This window comes from Papaver somniferum, chromosome 6 (genome assembly GCF_003573695.1).
Source record: "Papaver somniferum cultivar HN1 chromosome 6, ASM357369v1, whole genome shotgun sequence".
NCBI lineage: Eukaryota > Viridiplantae > Streptophyta > Magnoliopsida > Ranunculales > Papaveraceae > Papaver > Papaver somniferum.
In genome coordinates, this window is record NC_039363.1 from 19,448,320 (window position 1) to 19,459,217 (window position 10,898).

The 10,898-nt window shown below is 37.9% G+C and overlaps 1 long non-coding RNA gene and 1 pseudogene across 3 annotated transcripts; both read right to left on the bottom strand.

The window, feature by feature from the left end:
* Positions 1–332: 332 nt before the first annotated feature.
* On the bottom strand, positions 333–4,205 carry LOC113287129. Of its 3 annotated transcripts, none has more exons than XR_003329726.1 (6): positions 4,098–4,205; positions 3,874–4,016; positions 3,577–3,766; positions 2,632–3,099; positions 1,472–1,521; positions 333–832 (listed from the first exon to the last, which is right to left on the bottom strand). It is a non-coding gene; the product is annotated as an uncharacterized LOC113287129 (long non-coding RNA). The 3 variants fall into 3 exon arrangements; XR_003329728.1 differs by having other exon boundaries at positions 333–982; XR_003329727.1 differs by having other exon boundaries at positions 333–1,013.
* Positions 4,206–8,025: 3,820 nt separating this feature from the next.
* On the bottom strand, positions 8,026–10,540 carry LOC113285519 (annotated as a pseudogene).
* Between the last annotated feature and the right edge of the window lie 358 nt (positions 10,541–10,898).

A 10,898-nucleotide genomic window follows, 5' to 3' on the forward strand; every position in this document is an offset into this window, starting at 1 on the left:
GGTTCAAATGGAAGGATTTGTACAAACCGGATATTCATTTCATTCATTAGTTAACGTCTTAAGCTGTCCACTGCAGATCAAAAAGGAGAGAAGTAGGAGTCTTTCTCGAGGGTCTGTTTGTTGCCCCCCTCCTGAGATATCTGCATGATTTAGCTGTACTAGCTGCCGCAAGAATCACTCACAGATTTGACACTACACTGTCACCATACAAACATAGTTTCAATCGCCAGAGAAAAGAAAAATAAACAAATAATCAGAGCTGATGATTTAGAAATTAATAATCAAACAACTCTGCTTTCTCTCTCTCTGTAAATCCCTGCTTCAAAGGAAAGTGATCTAAAAATTGTATCTCATTCAGACTTCCAAAATGTTGAGCACTTTTAAATTTCAAAAGAGGTATAGAACTTACAAAACCAAATAAAAATTTCGGTGGTAAAATAAAAGGCCCAGTCTAAAACAACATATGGAAAGAACCGCCTGTGCCCTTTTCATTTCATGAAAGCTTTCCTCCGCAGTCTTTATTCTCAGTATTCAAGTAAGAATTAGAGCCTCCAAACTGAACATCTTGGGAACCTGTAGCAAAGAAAAGGAAGAAAATCATAAGCACGGTGACAGTCAATTACATATCAATTCTATAACTGTAGATGGCAAATACTGAACCAAGATATAACAGGATAAAGAGTGTGCGCGTTGCGTTGCTTGACTTTGGTGTTTGGTACAGACAACTGTGCGATCTTTGCTGAGATCTGATGTTTGGTTTCTTCACAGGGACAACAAGATAGTGAAAAAGTCAAAAGTCTCTTACTGGTACATTTTCCACGCCTATTCACTTCTACAAAACCCAAACTTAAAGATTAAAAATTCAAAAAAGACAAGAGAAAGTAGTACCTACAGAGAATTGCTATCATTCTTACAACCCTGATAATTCGACCAAATACTAAAAGACGGCGAAGCTTCAAGAATTGCTATCATTCTTACAACCCTGATAATCAGAATTTCTTGGATATGAATGCCTATTCACAATTTGAATTCCAATAACATGAGTACGAACTACAGATTTAGTTGCTCAACAGTAACTAAAGATTAGCTTCTACAGCAATGGTACCATCAAACGTATCCAAATTAACATATTGGTATTGGTTTTCGTTAGCACCACACATTCTTTGAATCAAGACTAACTATAACTTCAATTTTTCAGCATATAAGTAGTATATTGATTCTGTTCACAATGCTTAAGTAGCCAGAGCCAGAGCCTGCAGACCCTTTAAACTTTGATACTTCATCAAATTCCAAATACCAAATACTGACCAAAACTTTATTCAGTAGAAGACTACTAACAGATATCGAAGTTGATTCTTTACTAATATAGTAATGTTACACCTACATTTAAGGTTTCTTCTAATCATACACTATAATTACTGAACAAAATTAGAACCGATGACAAAGTATCAAAAATCTGTAAGAAACCTACCTGAAACCGTCCTACCATTTGAATGAATGTTCATCAATTTTGATAAGAACCTGAAATATTAAAAGAATGCCATTAAGATCAGAGATGAATCTTTAGCAGAAACAACTGAATTACCAAGTCATTGCATAAATTCCATCTTATATTTGAGTGTTCTCTTGCAAGTGAATTGCAAAACCACAACATACATTGAGGTTCAATTATAAACTGATAACCCAAAGTAGAAGATATTGCAAGAACTGAACCTCCTTTCTGTTCTATCGTCAATTAACTACGCAACCAAACAATTCCACAAGACAGGGTTTCGGCACACAGATATCTTACAATACAGAGTAGTTGCAACTTGTGAAATATTCAAGGCACTAAGACTCTTAAAATATGGCCATAATTAATTTGTCGTCGGTTTAGAACCAAACCAATATGACATTCAACTTGAGCTTAGAATATGCTCAATGATGCAGGGCGATCCATCACTCAAGTTCAGTCAAATTTTACAATTCCACTTTGAGTTTCATTTGATACGTTTTATGCAATGATTTGTAGTTATTGTCCACCAACCATCACTATGAGTTATTTTATGTGTATTCTGTAGTTAACTGGGTAACTAAATGAAAGTATCTAAAACACTTCTCCGCAATGTCTTAACTGAGCATAGAACTCTACAATGAATAATTGAAGAACTTGCTAGTGACTCAAAGGGAAAACCATTCATTACATTTTAATATTAAGACGGAGTACGCAAACAAATAAGAACACAAAAATCTCCAGAATCTGCTATTTAGCATAGAAACTTCTAATACAAACTATCAAAACCATGTGATACTGAATGGAATAGTGAGCTAAGGAGACACTTCCCACATACGAAAGTAGTGGGTGAACACCCCATCAATACACAATGTTGATCTTTCCTTTGGGGTTATTCAATCAAACTATTCTGGGGTGTGGATATTGGCATGGATATTTGATATAAGAGTGAAGACACAAATTGAATTTCATTTTAGGGTTTAATCAAGTAACGGAGTCAATTCACTAATTTTCAGTTCTTACCCTATTTCATTCAAAGAACAAATCATTAAACTAGATTTCATTAAATAATCAAAAATGCTTGAAAAGAAAATCATTAGAAAAAATACATCATCTAAAACAACATAAATCCAACTCACAGTTGAAGAAGACCTCAAAATGGCTCTGCAACAATCATGACCTTTCTTCTATTCCCAATCACGTGCCACCAACAGCTTTACTCATCATAACCATCCTATGTCTACAAGAAAAAAAACGATTTCCCAGTAGATATGCTCTTGCAGATAAAATAGTAACAAAAGAAACACCTAATTTCTGTCAAGATGTGTGGACTACGAGAAATTGCTCCACAAGGACCAAAAGCGAACTGCAGGCGGAGTAGATGTTGGAGGTTTATGGTTATAGTTAGGATCGTAATTTGAGATGGCTAAATGGGTTGGTGTTGCCGGTTTTCCACCAATAACATTAAAGGCAACCCAATAAATCTTGGATGGATCTTTTTCGGTTTTCACTACTACAACATAAGTTCCGCGGGGTAAATATTCAGGTCGGGCAATGAATGGCTCAGCAAAATGTCCATCGGCTTCTAATACTGTCATGTTATGTCCCTGCATTACATAAAACAAAATCCAGTATTCAGCATTGATTCATAAAATGTAACAATTAAAAAGGCATCTAGGAGAGATTAACCAGGCTCTATCCGAGCTCCAAACTAGACTTCTTGGATTGAATCTGATCTCTAGGTTCTCTACCACAAATGAAATCCAACCCCATTCTACCCAGAAGTATGCCAATGGCAGGTAGAGATTGGGTCTCACACCAAACTCATTCTAGATTCGGTTATAGCATATGCAACTTCGGATTGCCAAATTTGACACATGCCATAATGCTAACTTGTAATATACACCAGGTCATTGTGTGTGAAATTGAAACACAGGTTATAAATTAACACCACTGTGGATAGTCCAAGTGGATTAAAATTCGCCAAGGGGATTCTAAAATTACAAGGGTGGAAAAATGGGGCTCGACTTGTAGCCCTGTAGGAGCATCTATCATCAGTATAGCCATATTAGAGAAGTTATTACCTTGATTTCGAAATTCAGCACAGATAAAGATGCGAAGCTCGAAATTCTAAACCAAATAGTTTTCCCTTGAACAACAGTTATCACACAAGGAGCGCATTCAGGCTTCGCCCCGTTACAACAATCTGAAATGACATTGGTTGCACAGGAACAACGAATCCTGCTCTTCCATGAATCAATAGTGACTGCGAAACTTGTAGAAAAAACATCAAGATCATCAATTAGTGAATATTTTTGAATGGGTAATTATAAGTCATAAGTGAATTATAGAACTAGAATTCTTGAATTTCGATAACGGACCTTAGGTTCTCCAACCCAAACACACGGTTTAGAAGCTAAACCAGTAGAGATATCATAAGTACTTAATCATCATGCAATAATGCTTGCTCAGGAACTGCTACCTGTATGGACCCATAATTCCCATAGTAGAAATATGAGCAAGGCTGCAAAATCAGCAAATCAATAACTAGTACAAAAGTAATGTGTCTGAAATCTGAATCAAATTTGGATAATTAGAAACTTACTCTATCAACAACAAACTTGTAAAAGAAAGTTTTTCCAGGGGGGCCAATGAAGAACTCCTATTCCGTCATCACTCCATGTAGTACTACCAATCTGTGTTTATCAATAACGTCATTTAAAAAAAATAAAAAAAAATGAAAGAAGTGGGGCGGAGGTATAAAGCCCGCCCCACTAAATTGATTTTCAAAACAAAGAATGGGGCGGGGGTATAATGCCCGCCCCACTAAATTGATTTTCAAAACAAAGAATGGGGCGGGGTATAATGCCCGCCCCATACAAAATATTTAAAAAAAAAAAATGGGGCGTAGACTTTACGTACGCCCCATGTGGAGCGTAAACTATACCAACGCCTGGTGTGGGGCGTAGACTATACCAACGCCTGATGTGGGACGTGCACTATATGTCCGCCTGGTGATGGGGCGTGAAGTATATTAACGCTCGACTATATCTGGGTTTAGTCTTGGTCCCAGACCAAATATATTCTGGGTTTTAGTCGTTGATCAAAATTTGATCGATAGTACGTTCCACTACGTCTGTTCAAAAGACCAAATATTTGGGTTTACTCTCCCACTGTGGACGCTCTTAGTTCGGTAGTAGTCTCCAAAAAACCGAAAATGCTAGGCAGCTCCCGGTTTTATACCCAACATTTTATACCGTTTTCGTGTCAAAATTGTATTGGTTCATTCCTTAAGACAGTCCCCATATTTCTCCTGGTGGGGTAGAGTGTGAAGGAATCAACGGTGGATCCAATTGCCACATAGTGGTGCATGGAAATGGGGTATAAAACTGGGGTCCCTGTAGCAGCTTCGAGAAAAAACAGCGGAACGGGGTCACATTTATGATGACACTCTGCACTTGTAAGAAGTGAGTGAGTGAATTTGCCGGACGGATTCGGAATGAGTTCAAATCTGTTCACATTCCTGTAACGATTTTTCTGATTGGTTTATTATTTAACTGATGGCTCCATTATTCTCCATGTTTAGAATCACGACCCTCGTTACATAACTCCCTAAATTAAATCAAGGATAGAAATTGAAATGTGAAATATACACTCGTTAAGGAGTATGCATGAATTCGCACTCGATTCCGAATAGATACATTTTCAGTTAAGAAACTATTTTGAAGTTGAGAAAGTATAAACGAACCGAGAGAAAAACTACCCAAAAAAACCGCCTCTCACAAACTATTCCTGCACGTTTCCCGAGGAATTGAGCCCACTGAAACCCATAAATAATTTAAAAAAAAATGTGAGACGCGGTTTTAGCCTAGTTTTTTCTCCCGGTCTATAGAGAAACATTGTTTGAAGTTCCAAAATCAATATATCTCCTTGCCGAGTTGGCGAGTTGTGATTGAAGGACCAGGAAGAAAGGTTAAGGAATACAAGACCTTTGAATTTGAAGTTTGAACTTCTCAAACAGTGGTATACGGGTAAATTTTTAGAACTACAGTTGCATTGCCTAGCACTAAAATCAAAAGAGATATAACGCTTTGGGCCTTTGGCTTCCGATTGGAGCCACAAAAAATAAGTTCGACTTACAATAATTCCTACATGTCAAAACCTAGCCTGTAAATCCTGGCGAGATTGGGGTATATCTAAATTAATTGGAATATACTTAATGAGACAAAAGCCAGGTCATTTTGAAGTAAAAGAAGCCACCTCTTAACCTTATATTTTTTAAATGGCTAATATGCTCTTGTTTAATTAACACTAAAAATTCTGATTAGGTTAATTAATTGAGTTTAGATAAAATTTTGAAATTATGAATTCAGTAGATTAAACCTTTAACCCGTCTTATGAGTTCGATTTCGATCAAAAAATTTGGTTTTGAAAATGTGAAAGGTCGGCAAGGTCGACGTTTGAATAAGGTGCTGGCTATGCTCTGCAGGCAAGGTAGACGTTTTAATAAGATGCGACCAATTACAGTCGACATTGTCCGTGGATGAAGAAAATGCCGACCCTTTTTAGGCCGGAATAGTCTTTGAATGAAGATTACGCCGACTATCTTGGGCCAACAATTTTACGCCGGCTATCATATGGTCGGCATGTACATAATTTTTAACACTGCCGGCTGACCTGTAGTCGACATGCTAAGGATTTATAACCTTGCATGTACTTATACCAAACAGAAAACAGAATATGGGAAGATGTAATTCACTTTATTCATGCAATTTTGGTTACTACATTGATTGAAACATAAAACCTAACTCCTTGTCCACCCACAAAACCTACACCAAAACCATCAAGCTTCGTCGGAGGAATCCCATTCATCTCCGGCCTCCATGAAGTCCGGTGCATACTCCGGGATTTTGTCAATCATGAAGTGATAGCTTGCATCGAAGGCGAATGCTTCCCCCTTTTCTTCCAAGTAGCGCGCTTTCACGTCTTCATGCTACAAAAATAAAACACAAACTTTCTTTGTTAGTGGTGTTTAGTAGGAAGATCAAACAACATGGATCACGTAACATAAACCACAAACATACTTACAAATTGTTCAATGGACAAGTTGAAGTGGGAAGCGTTGAAAATCCGAGGTTGGAGAGCTAAAAAAGAAAGTATCGCATTTTCGATGACTTGGCGCCTATCATGGACTTGTTGGACACTTCTTCTATTAGGATTCCCAAAGTCTTGCCTAAATTTGTTGTGTACCCTAGCCCAAAAGGTAACGGCATACCACCCTTTCGGAGGACGCATGTCTTACTCTAGTTTCCGCGTACCAAGCTTTGGTGATTGCCAAATCTTTATTTGAATCAAATGAAGCCATTGTTGTGTGTAGAGAGCTTTTGGGTGAGTTGGATGGAATGTATGATGATATGAGCCTTGGAGAGTATATGCAAATAGTTGTGTGTTGTTTTGTAGAGAGAAGTAGTGTATTTATAGGATGGTGCCCAAATTTGACCGTTATAGTGTCCAAGTACAAGTCAATCAATGCAATTGTACTTGCAAAAATTTGAATTTTGAATCGGCCGGCGAGGTTTTTGTTTCCACAATAAGCCGACTAACACTGGCCGGCAAGGTCAAAATTTGCTACCATGCCGACCTTATGACTTTTAGGTATCAGGAGTTGGTTTTCTTCTAAGTAATCGCCGGACAGGTATTTGGCTATTCGGGTGCCGGATATGGTATGGCCGGCAAGGTATGAAATTTATTACCATGCCGACCTTATGACTTTTAGGCATTAGGAGAACATTTTCTTTTGTGTATCCACCGGCAATGTATTTGGTTATTAGCATGCCGGCTATGATAAGGTCGGCAGGGTAGAAATTTTCTTACCATGCCGATGTTATAACTTTTAGGCTTCAGGAGTTCATGCAATTTTCTATTTAACCGTCGGAATGGTATTTGATCACTAGAATGTCGGCTTTGATGTGGTCGGCGAGGAACATAATTTTAACCATGCCAACTTTATGATGATTTTAGGCATTAAGAGAAGGTATTTTATGCAACACATAGCCGGAAGGGTCGATAATATAATACCCTTCCGACTTCTTAACAACCGGCTAGGTTTTGATCTGATTACCCTGCCGACCCTGGTATGCAAATAATTTCTGGTGTCAGGGACGGCAGTCTAACAGTTTAAAACTTTGCCGTCCCTGACGTTGTCGGCACTGTAACTTAAAAGAAGCATGCCGGCATAAGTAGAAAATGACAAGAGAATTTCTTTTAGAATACTACTTTGTATTGTAATTTAAGGCCCTTGTTTACCTGCTTGAGCCTTTTGTGGTTCTTTAAGTGTGATAAGTCCTGAATTATTGAGCATGGAAACACAAGCAATATTGGTCTTGTGAGCTAAAGAAGCCACAAGATGTGTGAGCATGGAAAACAATCTAAGACTGTCAGGTGACAGTCTTAAATTGCTAAACATGATTTCAGATTCATGAACAAATATTAACAATGAGACCAGAGGATTAAATCATATGTTGTAGGTCATCCCCATTGGAACCTCTAAAGAGTTCTCCCTCAAATTCATACAAAAGACTTGCAAGGACAAAAACTTCAATTGCGCAAGTCCAAGTAAAATCCGAGAGGGCTTTAGGATCCAAACAGAACAGATAGAAACTAATATTGCTAAACAAAGTACTTGTACCACCGAGAAATTAACGAGGTTTCATATCCTCCTCACCCCACATCCTCAAAGTCTTGACAAAATTATCCAAGGACTGAACAGATGAGCCATTTTTCATTAAAACTTTCTTCATTTCTTGGCTCAAATCTTCAGCCTTCTTCCTCATCTTAACTCCTTTGTCACCCTCCAAGACTAGCCGCACTGTTTGAGCGACGTCTTCACCATTGATATTTGCATCAAATCCTCTTGCCAACTCTAGGCAAACCCCTAATTCTTCTTCCAGCAGCTTTGAGTTGTAATACTGTTCAGATCCAAGAGGCCAGCCAATCACAGGAACACCATTGGTCAAACTTTCCAAAATTGAATTTCACTGGCTCAAAATTGCACCAGTAGTTTCATGAGATAGAATCTGAATTTGTGGACACCAATTTTTGACTAACAATCCTTGCCATTTCTGTTTCATCCTCTCTTCAAACCCATGCAGTAACCATTCTGACCTGAATTTGTCGCCAACTTCAAATCCTGTCGGATTCCTAAGCACCCAAATAAACCTTTGCTCACTTCTTTCCAAACCCTTTGCTAACTCCATCATCTGATCAACAAGAATACTGTTCTGAGAACCAAAGGAGACATAAAGAAAAGATTTGGCTGGATGTAGGCTAAGCCATTTTGCACATTCACGAGGAGACAAACCAGGAATCTTCCCCTCCACGTTCTTTTTCGTTGGACGAAATCGGGAGAACAGGGCCTATAGCCCAAACTGGTCTCCCACTGGAATTTTCCCAATGCTGGAGCCAAAATTTCTCGAGTACACCAACTGTATTCCATAGACTTCCATCAGCATTCTTGCAGAATTCAGCTTGACGAGCAGCGAAAGTGGTTGGTGAATCTTGGGTATAAGAAGATGCAGCCTTGATCATGTTCTGAGATAGCTGGTTACCATGAATTGTGAAATTAGGTGGTAGATCAGGTAAAGTAAGCACATCTGCGGGAGTTAGCCTGTGAGGGAGGTGAGTCCATATTGAGTTGTAAATGGACACGGCATAAGGTCCAGAAGTATATAGAGGAACATGACGAGACCCAAAACTATGAGCGACTTCAACTGTAAACCCCAAGAACATATCAGAGATAATGCAGATAGGTGCATTACCACCATTAGACTGGATTAATTGTGAGACCAAAGTCACCAGACATATGAAAGAGGGTTTCAGTGATTAACATTTGTAGGGTATTCTCTGTATTCTCTGCATTTTCAGCGAAGGGAGGAAGCTCAACGAAATCAATTGTAGGGTAATCTAGGAATCGAGGGCGTAGCTTTTGGATATTATCAGGTGTACTTATGATTTTGATGAGGATATATGGTATACGAGAAGCTAAGTTCCTTGCAAAATCTAGAAATGGATTCAAATGACCTTGAGTAGGGAATGGGAATAGTAGGACATATCTAGAAGATGAAGAAGTTACTTGCATACCACCAGGAATACTAGAATATGAAGGTGATTCTATTGTTGTAGTTATCTTGGTCACAAACTTATCCATACCTGCCTGAAAAACGATATGGGGAGAAAAATTAGAACAAATTGGCTTGAATTATTGAAATGATGCGTGCATATACAAGAAGGAAATTAGTGATGGACATGGATGGTTTTCATTTCATCCAGCTGATTAAGAATATTAGTAGAGGATGAAATTTATGATCCTAGTAGTCCACTCCACATGCTAAATTGCTGATACAGGGTGCTGCATATATAAAATATGGTATAATCAATCAAAGCACAGAAACATCTATCAAGAAGAAAACCCCTGATTATCAAATTCAACCAAATTCACTTGATCAAAGTAAATTTTCCATTGAAAAAGAAATTATTTTGACATGAACCCTTAGGATTAGTTTTTGACATGAACTTTGGGTGAACTGATTATATGGAACTTGAAATTAGTAAAAGAAACTCAACCCAATTCATTCAATTTTTTATTATCAACTACACAGATCTTCACAGTTTAGAAAACAATTGAGAGAAGAAGTAGGGAAGCCTACCCGGTGATGGATGTAATAAACTCCACAGAAGAACTAGTTTGGTTTGGTACAAAATTATCCGAGCTCTAAATCTCTTTGAATTTTTCTTTCGAAGTTTTGATGAAGAAAGGTAGAGTCAAGGAGCTGGGTTTGTGTAAGAAGTGTAATGTTGTTGAATTGTAGTGATAATTAGGTCTTCTTTTATAGACAAGTTACAGAGCTAGCAGATGAGCAAAAGAAGAAACATTCTGTTACGAATGGCAGATGAAAGAATCCACCTTAAAATGAAAATGTCACTCACTGATCACTAACTCCATTCTAATTACTTTGATCAAGGAACAAAGCAGTAGAACAACCATGGAGGGGGGCAATTGCCCCTACCACAACTTCCAAGGGAAAAGAAGAAAAAACAACAACTAGTAGTAAAGTATTTAGTGAGAATAAATAATGATATTCCTGGTAGGTGGATGGATAGATGATGAGAATGAGATAGAGTTGCCTGTCATCAAACTTAATTGATAACCTCCCCAACTTCCGATTACCGGTTTAATAAATTTATCTCGTTTTTTTTTTAACTTTTTAAAAAGGGCGTTCCTTTACATACCCCTGAAAACGCTAACCATATCCCAATAATTAGTTATATCAGTTGTAATCTGGTTAACATGAAAATCTCAAAATTATGTGAATTTATTTATAAGTGTACCCCCTCTTTCCAGTTTGTT